Source organism: Thalassophryne amazonica, chromosome 18, assembly GCF_902500255.1.
Source record: "Thalassophryne amazonica chromosome 18, fThaAma1.1, whole genome shotgun sequence".
NCBI classification, from domain to species: domain Eukaryota; kingdom Metazoa; phylum Chordata; class Actinopteri; order Batrachoidiformes; family Batrachoididae; genus Thalassophryne; species Thalassophryne amazonica.
In genome coordinates, this window is record NC_047120.1 from 13058257 (window position 1) to 13070716 (window position 12460).

The 12460-nt window shown below is 41.8% G+C and overlaps 1 long non-coding RNA gene across 1 annotated transcript in view; it reads right to left on the reverse strand.

Annotated features, from left to right (window-relative positions):
- Positions 1–12017, reverse strand: part of LOC117530342 — a 21848-nt gene extending 9831 nt beyond the window's left edge. Inside the window, exons 1-2 of the long non-coding RNA XR_004566331.1 lie at positions 12007–12017; positions 9525–9532 (exon numbers count right to left, since the gene is read on the reverse strand). This is a non-coding gene — a long non-coding RNA (uncharacterized LOC117530342). The remainder of the gene's footprint in view (positions 1–9524; positions 9533–12006) is intronic.
- Between the last annotated feature and the right edge of the window lie 443 nt (positions 12018–12460).

Here is a 12460-nt window from a genome sequence, read left to right on the forward strand (position 1 = left end):
AAAATCCAGCGCCTCCTGCTGGCCTCCATCACACTTAAGCACAATTTTGTAACTACTGACTATTTTTCATAAACTCTACACACAAATCAAAAAAACCTTCCACCAAATCAGTAAAACATTGTGTATCTCTTGCAAAAGCACACAAATCTTACTAAACTCTTCAAACATGTTATTTTGTTCCAGTTAACACAAATCATAATATTACTAAGCAGGGGTGGTGGCCAAGTGGTTAATGCGCTTGGTTTCAGTTCAGAAGGCTCCGGGTTCAAATCCCACCCCTGCCACATTTCTCCATGTAATGTGGAGTTGCATCAGGAAGGGCATCCGGTGTAAAACCTGTGCCAATTCAACATGCAGATCCATCTTGGATTTGCTGTGGCAACCCCGAGTGCAAACAAGGGAGCAGCCGAAGGGACTTACTACTATCATATTACTAAGCACACGATGCACCAACTACACACTGATGGTCGAAAGCTTTCTCTGCATGAGGTCAGTTTGAGGTCATACATGTAGTTCTGTAAACACAAATACACACAATGATTCAAATGTCAAATATGGATGTTAATTTCCACACATCAAAACCAACTTTTTTCCCCAAAACAATAAAGTGAAAATTCAAGAAAACAACCTTAGAAGTTTCAAAAATATCAGAAAAAAATTCGTCTGCATCTTGTCTTCTCTCTGAGTCCAGCCACAAGATTTCGTCAACATCGCATGGAATGTCTTCTGGTGCGAGACACTGGGCAAAATATCTCCTGGAGTCCCGTATCCAGGCCTGGTGTGACCCCGGTCAGTGTCCCCACATGTTTCCTCCGTTGCCTGTGAAAGGGTCATGCATTGATGGGGCTGACGGTCACACACCTTCCAGCACCAGACAGATCAGATTCAAGGATGGAGAATACAGGAGGAGGCTGAGTACGGTGAAGAGTGGGTGGTCTGTAAACCAGCTGCAGACCAAAGCAGCCCCACTGAAACTAAGCTTGTCTCAAATGATGAGGGAGCTGGTCTGCTCTGGTCTCTGGTAGTTAGTGTGTGTGTGATGCAGGGTGTCCAGGAGTGTTAGAATGTGTGCTGCTGTGTTGTTCGGGTCCAGGGTTGAATGATGGCAAACGTTATCATATTGTCTTCTCGCTGCACACATAGTTATATTACCCCCATGTTGTCCTGCTGGGACATTGATGATGTCACTGTGTCCAATAATGTTCCTGCCACGTCTCCTTGTTTTTGTAAGGTTGAAACCTGCTTCATCCACAAAAATCAGTTCATGACCCGTGACGTCTGCCTCCAGCTCCATCACTCTCTGGAAGAGACAAAACAATGTAGCACAGCAGACAGATAGATTTTTCATTGAATATTCACAAATATACAAAACACCACATTGAATGAATAATGTAGACATTACTGCAGAGATTATTTAAAACTGTTTACAATAAAAAAATGTTTCACCAATTGAATTCTGAGGAATTGAATCGAAAATCAGTGTTTTCTGCCCTCAAGTGGATATAATGCTGAACTACAACGTCATGAATTTCAGTCAGAATAATGCAGACATAACAGATTTTAAAATATGTAATATAAATCTATAAGACTATTACCATACACAACAAATACAACTGCTCAGTTTAAAGGAAATCATGATTCACTGCCCTCAGGTGGACACAATAGTGAACTACAACATAATTTTCTCCTATACATGTATAATTTTCTTGAATATTCACAAATATACAAAACACTACATTAAGGATTTCAGCATAAATGATGATGATGATGATGATAACTCAATGGTTATGCAACTATTTTCTTATTATGTAAAACAGTAATGGTTTTACAGGTGGAGGACACTGACATTTTTCCCCTCATATCTTCTGACTGGTTTTTCTTGAGTTCTGCATTTGGTTCTGGTCAGTGTCACCACTAGTACCATGGTGTGGACCCAACACGTACATCAATATGTGCCTTTGCCAGAAGGTTTGCTGTGTCTCCCAGCAGTCTGTAGAGCACGGAGGAGATTCCAGGAGACAGACAGTTACTGTAGGACAGCTGGACAGGGCCACAGAATGTCCTCAGCAGGACCAGTATCTGCTCCTTTGTGCAGGAGGAACAGGATGAGCACTGTCAGAGTCCTACAAAATGACCTCCAGCAGGCCACTGGTGTGACTGTCTCTGACCAAACCATCAGAAACAGACTTCATGAGGGGGCCTGAGGGCCTGACGTCCTGTAGTGGACCCTGTGCTCACTGACCGGCACCGTGGAGCTCGACTGACATTTTCCATCGAACACCAGAACTGGTTGGTCCACCACTGTGTGTTTCACAGATGAGAGCAGGTTCAACCTGAGCACATGTGACAGACGTGAAAGAGTCTGGAGAAGCCGTGGAGAACGTTATGCTGCCTGCAACATCACTCAGCACGACCGGTTTGGTGGGTCAGTGATGGTCTGTGGAGGCATCTCCCTGGAAGGACACACAGACATCTACAGACTAAATAACAGCACCCTGACTGATATCAGGTATCAGGATGAAGTCCGTGGACTCACTGTCAGAGAACTGATTTCCTCCTTCAGAGCTGTGAAACACAAATGTGAATTTGATGACTTCATGCCTCCTTCAGAGTTCAGTGTATATCAGATATAACTTCTCCTCTCCCTTCTTGGATAACATGGATTGTGTGGACTCTCACCCTCCCCTGTAGTTGTATCCGTGTCACTAATCTCTGCTTTAGGCTCCTGTCTGATTGGTTTGATGATGTCAGTTTTTGGTTGGTGGCTTTCAGTCGTCTCCTTGTAAAGAATCTTTTCTCTCATGTCCAGGAGCCTGTATTACGAAGCGGGGTTAACTTACTCAGATGTAACCCAGGGTTAACTTCTTAAACCGGGGTTGACAAAACCTGGTGTTCTCAAGTGGTGTTAATCGGTACAACGACGCTGATTAAGATGTTGATTTGTTGAACCTGTGTTAACCTAATTGGAGTTTGTGCGCGTTCACATAAAAGGACGTCACCATTTTTCAATGATGACGCGGTCACCTTACTTACCGAAGAAGAATGCACGATTATTATGCGGAGCTACGAGGAATTTAAATTAACGTTAAGGGGGAAATCGAACACATCGTCTGCCAATAAAGCAAGACAGGCTTGTTGGCATTGTATTGCTGATCGGGTAAATGCGTCCATACAATTCAATTGTTCTCCAAATCTGTTACAGATGATTAACCTGTGGAATGTCTGATATGTGTAAAATAATGACCTTTCATTAATTACGCCCAGATGCAACACGATTCAGAAGTGGGCATAGGCCTACTAATAGATGTTAGGTTAATTTAATGTTTCCTAAATAGGCTACCCATCTAAGGATTTAAAGCCATTAATGGTCATTCTGTTAACATAGTTACATATATATCACTTTGGCATGAAGGTTATCCAACAGGACAGCCCCATGTGGGGAGAAAAAGAATGTGAAATATGTAATTATAGTAATTGTATATTAGAATATTTAGAAAAATCACCCAAACCAAAGCAACCCTTATGTGGCTGAAATAAGTGAAAAGAAGGTGAGCTTAGAGTGGACTACATGATAATGGGTATATGAAATAGGCCGAACAGAACGGCTATAACTGCACATTGATACTGTGAAAAGATTAGCGATTGACATAATCGCCCTCCTGCTCTCCCAGGGGTGCACTGATTGGGATTTGCGTGCAATCAATGGCTCCTATTACTCTTGGGAAACCTAGGAGAAATTGTTATTGATAAGCCCCACTTCGCCTAATTAATGGACATGCATTAGACCTATTTTGATATTAGTAATTACCCGCGATTGCATAAAACCCTTCTTTGATTTGCATTGTGGATAAATGGCCAGGGAAAACAACAAATGCATCCAACAGTTTAGATAGAGCAAGTTCCACATTGCGAATCATACGACATACAGTATTCTTGCTCAGATGTTCAGCATCACCGATGGAATACATAAATTGTCCACTGGCAAAATACCTAAGTGCAAGGCACATTATCTGCTCGATCGTCAGGGCATTGCTACGATGGGTGATGTTACAGACGTCTGGCCCGATCAGCTGACAAAGATAACGAATTCCCTCGGCTGAGAATCTATATCTTTCATGGAGAATATCGTCCGGGTATGTCAGCAGATTCTGGCGGTCTTTAAAAGCCCTCGCCCTGCGAAGAGAGCCCCTCACAATTTGTGCCCCAATATCAAACGGATCATCCAGGTAGGCCGGCATTGTCTTCGGAGTGATTGAAGGTTGATGGGCGGTACTTATAAAGGGAGTGGTTAAGCGAAAACCTCAAGCTAACCTAGAACGTAACCTGCTCGGAGCAGGTTTGGCACACAGCGTAAATTGCCATGGCAGCATACCTCGATCAAAACCTATCCACCTTTCGTAGTACGGGTTAACGGGAAGTTACTCCACACGTCATCAACTTACTCCCGAAGTTACCCTGATAAGCCAGTAACCCCGCTTCGTAGTACAGGCCCTGATCTGTCTGAGTCTGACACTCATTTACACATTTGGTGATGAACTTCACCATCCTTTTTTGAGTTCAAGTTTTTGAGTTGAGACAAGATATGAAGAGCTGTTTTTGTCATAACTCACAACACCCCCTTTTTCACATTGTGAGTCCAGATTTTTCTTGTTCTGTTTGTGGACACAACACTCCAACCCAAATGTTCTCATCCTTGAAAGGTCAGACTTCTTCTCTGTCCCATTTTGATGGGGACAATAAGGAGCTGAGGTCTCATGCTGAATGGTGTTTTGACAAAGCAGTGACTGAAACTCTGGAGATGTAAACTCTGTGCTGTTATCTGAACTGATGCACTTGATTTTTCCATCAGATGCTCCATCAGCAATGAACTTCTCTGTAGCTTTAACTGTGTCACTCTCAGCTTTCAGAAAATACACAAACGTAGCTCCTGAATAGTGATCAGTGAATGTTAATGTGGACCTGCTGGCTCTGTAGGTCCTGGTAAATCTGTATGTCCAAGTGAGACATTTTCTCTTTTATCTGGTTCTGTGTTCCTGCTCTGGACTCACACTTCATATTTAAGATCAGCCTCATCAGTTTGACCTTTAATTTTCATCCCCTCTGTGACACTTTCCAACTTTAACACATCCTCATTGTTACTGTGATCTAATATTTGGTGCCATGTTTGAAGATGGTAACATCCATGACAAGTCACAGTTAATTATTGATTATCTGCTGTACTCTGACAATGACGGTAGCGTGAAGAGCACACTGACGAACCCAACAGTTCAACATCTTTGAATTGCAGGAATTATGGAGAGAATATAGTTTTTCCCCTCTTTTACTCGTCTCTGCTCTCCAGGTCCAGTAGGTGGCGGTAATGCAACATAAGTTCGTATAATGCAATGAAGAAGAACTTTACTCTCAGCGCCGAAAGCTAAAGCTAGTTAGCTGGAGACGCTGGAAACTTCTCTGAACAGATCAAACTTCACTCTGATCCTCAAATGTTTTTCGAAAAGCTCCAGAAGCACAAAGGTCGACAGTAAATCGCAAGAAGAATAAAAGGTGAAGTTAGTGTGAAAAGGTTGAAGAGCTGAGAAGGTTGTTGAAACAGCAGCTAACTGCTGCTAATGCTGAGTCTGAACACATCTGGTGGACTTTTGTCTTTTGGACGGTCGTCTGCGTCTTTTTGTCTCTGCTGTTGGCCGCCAGTGATCAGGTAAATGTTTTAAAGCTGTGGATGACGTTAATGTGTTAAAATGTTGGTTTGGTTTTGTACAACGTCTCTCTTAAGATTTATTGAGCAGTGAACTTAGAATTGTGAATATCTTTCTAACTTTACTGGAGTATTTGTTGCTTTTTTTCCTCCGGTTGTTCGTGTGACGGCAAATTACTCCAACAAACACGTTCATTTGTGAAGAAAACGGCGTAATGTTGACTCAGAGTTAAAACGCTTAAACTTGTACCGTGTGCGCAGGCTGTGAACTGTGTCGAAACTCTGAACCACGTGTCGAGTCCTGCAGTGACTGAAGCCCTGATTCGAAGCTCGTGTTTTCCAGAAATCACGTGACCGACACGCATCAGGCGCCCAGACTGTTAATTGGTCAGGCATCAGCTCACTCAGGTAACCCAACAACCGGCGTGTGCCGAATTCAGCTCCCCTGCCCTGAAACGCACTCCCTTCGCCAGCATGTGCATTTGAACCTCGTCAACTTTATGCTGCGTTCACACCAAACGCCACGTGAGCGACGGTGGCGAGAGGTTGCCATGTAATCCCTATGGCGTTGTGGAGCCAAGCCACACACCGCAACGCGATGGACGCGAGTGAAGCGATTTTAAGGGATTGGCACGTTTGTGGCGCGATATTGCGTCGTGCCACGTCACGTTGCCCTCCTCCCCAAGTTGAAAAATCTGAACTTTTTCGTCTTGTCGTGCCGCGATGACTAGTCAGGGACTGAATATGTAGTGACGTGGAGATGTCTGGAGTTTGACTGAGTTGGATGTGAACATGTCCTGTCTCTGGTAGCCAGCCTGTGAGCAGGACTTATGTCCCTTTTGTCCTTTATTTCACAATTATGACGGAGTTTGGGGGAAGAGCAAGCTGCAGCTCCACAGCAGGGGGAGCGGAGTTTTTCTCTCGCATGCGAGTGAATCGTCCGAAGATTATTTATTAACTACACAGATGTATAATAAAGCAAATGGTGACTGGTTTCTAAACACAATTATGACAGAGTTTTTTGGGGAAGAGCCAGCAGCAGCAGAGTTTTTTTTTTTTTTTTTTTTAATTGTTTACATGTGAGCGTGTGAACGGGACAGGAGGTCCTCAAACTTGGTCCTCCAGAGGCGGAAGGACCACTGAAAGCGGCCGTCATCCAGACGCAGCTCCTGCAGCAAATAATGATACTCCCCGAATTGGGAACGTCTCATGACGTTTGTCAGTTTTCCACAACAACTCGTTCCATGTGATCAAGGTCCGTCATGTTATTTTAACTGACAACCGGAGCTGGCGAGCGGAATGGAAGCTCCTCCTATGTGATGACGCAGTGGGGCGAATTTTCATAGCGAAAGCAGAGCGACACACCGGGTGATGGTGGAGCGTCCGTTGCCACGCGACCGATGCAAATTTGTGGCGTCTGGTCGCACCCGGTGTGAACACGACATAAGGACGCGTTGGTTTGCCACAAAAGTCCAACAAGCCACGTCCAACAAGTAACGGTGCATGTATTTGTATTGAACGGTTCGGTGCTGGGCTGTGCACAGGTGAGTTCGCGTTGCATGTGTTTACATTTAGTGTTCCCAACTTAGTGACTTTCTCACTAAATCTGGCGACTTTCTGAACCCTCTTATTTTCTCTAAAGCGACTAGCGGATGGGTTAAAGTTCTCCGTCACCACGACGGATTTCTGTCATTTGGAAAACTTAACCACACATACACGTGCACATGTGGTGTCATGCATGTTTTGGGGCCGAAATATGATACTCTCACTGTCAAAGCAACATCCCATTCTGTGCTAATCAAAGCAGCAGCAGTGTCAGGGTGGACTGCGGAGGAAGGGACTGTGTGAATTTTCCTTCCTCTCTGCTCTGTTTACTGCTTGCCATGAGCCATGGTCCTTCGCCTCCCTGTCTTCGTGGGAACATTGGCAGACACTCCCCAAGTAGAGCAGGGCGTGACTTTGCTTTGAACCAATGAAGCAATGATCCGACTCTGCTTCGATGGTTTGTCACTTATCTTAATTTTCCCTGGCTAAAACCCTAAAGAGCATATGTCTGTGAGTAATATTTACCTTTTTTATATTAAACCGACCTGTTATGTTCTTCTAAAACAGTTGATGTATTTTATAACTTAAAAACAGGACCGATGCTAATGCATTAGCATGTCTATGGCGTTTTCAATGTTAAAGTTAGCATTAAGCTGTTCGCATCTCAGCACAGTTTGTGTGCATGTTTTCTGTATAATAAATAATTAATGGCTTAGTGTTTGTTGTCGTAAAAGAGTCAAATGTATTACAAATTGTAATTTATTTATTTTTATTTATATAATAATAATAATAATAATAAACAGAAGAATCAGAATCGCCTTTATTGTCACTGTAATTTCCATTACGAGATTTGAGTGCAATTACAAAAAGGTGCTTTCCGTGGTGTGAGTAATTTTTAGCCAAATAAAAGATAGTGAAATTTAACAGTAAATTATTCAGAGTCAGGGGCGTCGGACTTGGGGGTAAAGGCTACTATGTACCCAGGGCCCAGAGCATGGGGGGGACAAAAAACTGGCATTAAATACATTTTTGTGTTGCATGTTATTAATGTCCATACAATTCATGTTGTAAAAGAATATAAGTAGAATGAATGTATAAATGTTGCAAAACATAATTCTGCTCTAACAATAATGTTGAAAGATCTCTGAGGGCCCTTCCCACCCCTGCACAGTTGTACAATGGTTTAGTCCAAGCCCGCATGCTGACACACACACACACACACACACACACACACACACACACACACACACACACACACACACACACACACACACACACACACACACACACATCCCAAACGGGATCTCACAGAACGAGGTGTTTAGTAGTGCTGAAACAACTAATCAATTTAATCGATTATTAAAATAGTTGTCAACTAATTTAGTCATTAGTTAGTTGTTAAATAACTTTGTTTTACTGCAAATGTTTTGTTTCTTCCATATAAATCAACCGTTTCTGCAGCACGGCTTTGCTTTGAAACTTGAACCAATCAAAGCAGTGATTCGCAGATCGAAGCAGTGCTTCAATCTGGTGCTTTGTTGATTCAGTGTTTTATTTTGCTTAATCTTAATTTTTCCCCACTGAAACCCCAAAGAGCATATGTTTGTGAGTAATATTTACCTTTTTATGTTAATCTGACCTGTTACGGTCTTTTGAAACAGTTGATGTATTTTATAACTTAAAAACTGGACCGATGCTAACGTGTTAGCATGTCTATGGTGTTTTCAATTTTAAAGTTAGGATTAAGCTGTTGCAGCTGTCAACACATTTGTTTTCTGTATAATAATTCATGGCTCAGCGTTTGTTGTCGTAAAAGAGTCTAATGTATTACAAATTGTAATATTTTATTCATTTTTTTTATTTATGAGGTCTGTCAATAAAGTAACGTCCTTTTTATTTTTTTCAAAAACTATATGGATTTCATTCATATGTTTTTACGTCAGACATGCTTCAACCCTCGTGCGCATGCGTGAGTTTTTCCACGCCTGTCGGTGACGTCATTTGCCTGTGAGCACGCCTTGGGAAGGAGTGGTCCCGCCCCCTCGTCGGATTTTCATTGTCAGAAAATGGCAGAATGAAAAGGACTTTTTTTTCCATCAGAATTTTTTTCAGAAGCTGCTAAAGACTGGCACCTGTAAACCATTTGAAAAATTTATCTGGCTTTCAGTGAAAATTTTACGGGCTTCACAGAGAATAAGGTCTGTTACTACAGCTTTAAGGACGCTCGGTGCGCCGCGCTCCGAGCTGCGACGACGCGGCACAAGCCACCGGACCATTTCTAAACCGATGGCTCTGTGGATACGAGACCGTCGTGTGCTCTTTCTCTGGTTATCACAAGAGCTGGACATCAGCCATTTTCCGGCAGATTTCACTTTTAACAAGAGATTTTGTCATGGAAAGCCGCGCGGAGGCTTTGCGCGTAAAGACTGATTCGCTTTGGAAGCGAGACAAAGGAAGACCTCCGTTTCGGCGTGTCAGAGGACAAGTTTGGACATGTCTATCTCGGCTTTCAACCCTTACCAGTCCAGTAAGTATCAGTGAAATTGCGGAGAGCTGGGCATGTCCAAACTTGTCCTCTGACATGCCGAAACGGAGGTGTTCTGTTGTCTCGCTTCCAAAGCGAATTGGTCTTTACACGCGAAGCCTCCGCGCGGCTTTCCATGACAAAATCTCTTGTTAAAAGTGAAATCTGCTGGAAAATGACTGATGTCCAGCTCTTGTGATAACCAGAGAAAGAGCACACGACAGTCTCATATCCACAGAGCCATCCGTTTAGAAATGGTCCGGTGGCTTGTGCCGCGTCGTCGCAGCTCGGAGCGCGGCGCGCCAAGCATCCTTAAAGGGGTCCTTAAAGCTGTAGTAACAGTCCTTATTCTCTGTGAAGCCCGTAAAATTTTCACCGAAAGCCAGATAAATTTTTAGAATGGTTTCCAGGTGTCAGTTTCTAACAGCTTCTGAAAAAATTCTGATGGGGAAAAAAAGTCCTTTTCATTCCACCATTTCCAGACAATGAAAATCTGACGAGGGGGCGGGACCACTCCTTCCCAAGGCGTGCTCACAGGCAAATGACGTCACCGACAGGCGTGGAAAAACTCACGCATGTGCACGAGGGTTCAAACATGTCTGACGTAAAAACATATGAATGAAATCCATATAGTTTTTGAAAAAATAAAAAGTACCGTTACTTTATTGACAGACCTCGTATATCAATAGGGATGGGTATCGAGAACCCGTTCCTTTCAGGTATCGTTAAGAAATGATTCTATCCACCGACATCAATAAGCTTTGTGCTTAACGATTCTGTTATCGGTCCTTGAGAGTGGCCGTTGTTTTGGTGGGTGTTTGTCAGGAAAATAATTTCTCTACATTGATTACAGACCCTGCAGCGGGTCCTTAATCAACTTTTCTGCAGCGCGGCTTTGCTTTGAACCTTGAAGCAATCGAAGCGTGGTTCGCAGATTGAAGCAATGCTTCGGTCGATTGCTTCATTTATTTCTTTCTTTCGCTTAATTTTCCCCCACTAAAACCCTAAAGAGCATACGTCTGAGAGTATTATTTACCTTTTCTATGTTAAACCGACCTGTTATGGTCTTCTGAAACAGTTGATAGATGCATTTTATAACTTAAAAACGGGAGCGATGCTAACGCGTTAGCATGTCTATGGCATTGTCATTGTTAAAAGTTAGCATTTAGCAATTGCAGCCGTCATCACGTTCGGGTGCATTTGTTTTCAAATTGTAATATTCCTTAAATTTATTTTTGCTTATATATTAATAATCTAATGATTATTATATACAATTTTAGAGAAAGAGACAAAAAGAACCTGAATAGAAACACAACAGAAAATATATAATATCAACTAACATAAATAAATAAATACATACAGAAATAAATGTTTCCTGTGAACACCGAGTGTCTCTTACACCTCCACTTCATCCCTGTCTTATTTAAGTTTAATGATGGTTTGTTTCGGTCAAACCGTATTTTCAGTTTAATTTCTTCAGTGATTTCCTTCAGAACTATCTGCCAAACTAGAAAACTGCTGCATCCTAGTAAGAGCAGAATACTACTGGAATGAATTTGAATAAGGAAAGTTGTATTTTTTTTTTTTTTTTCTCACCTAAATGGATTCAGCACTCACTCGTTTATTGTCTGGAATAGTCCCAGATTGCATTTCAGAGCTTCTAGAATTGAAACATTTCCGTGCAGGTGGTGTTGGGGGGTAATTTTGGGTTTCAGCTTTTTTTGTTTTTCACCACTTTCATCCCTGAATATGAGTTGTGATTCACTTTTATGCGGATTAAAGTTACTAACTGGGACTCCTGTCTTGTTGTGAGAAAGAAGCGAGAATCATCCTCCGTTCTGTTCACACAGCTCCAAACGTTGCGCGGCTCTCTGACAAGTCAAGATAGAACGATCGAATTGTCTGTGAAACACAGTTTTGTTTATTTTTATTTATGTCCAGAGATCAAGGATACAGTGACTAATTTCATATTTGTTTACTTTAAGACTCAAGGAAATACATAGAAAACCTGTAAAGCCTACTTTTAGTACAAAATTCACGAGGTATCGGTAAGGGACTCAATAAGAAATCGGATCGATAAGCAGAATCGATAATGGCATCGATATCGATAAAACCTTATCAATACCCATCCCTATACATCAACAATAATAATAATAGAAACAACAATAATTATAACTAATAATGCCACAATAGTTTTAGAGAAACGGACAAAAAGAATCTGATAAAACAAAACAGAAAAGACCAACTAACAATGAACATTAATTTAGAAATAACTGTTTCCTGTGAACACCTAGTGACTCTTAAACATCCACTTCATCCCTGTTTTATTTAAGTTTAATGACAATTTGTTTCGGTCAAACCACATCTAAGCTGTGTTTTTACACAAGAAAAAAATAAAATGCAGTAAACTGCACATTTGTGTCTTTCTTCATGAAAATATGTTTTTAAAGATCGCATATTACACTTTAGTCAGGCCTTTAAAAGTTTCGTGGACTCTTGCTGTAATATGTTGTCAGTGGTTGAGATAGTTGCTGTAGGCATCTAAAAATGCTCATAAGCGCGTGAAACCTGATAGAAATCTTTTTGTGGTGTGTCGGTGATGTATGTATGTACAAAATACTATTCCATGTATGTTTTTGACGAGAATATAACACAACTTTGTTACAAGGTCAAACGTTGATGTTGCGTGATAAAGG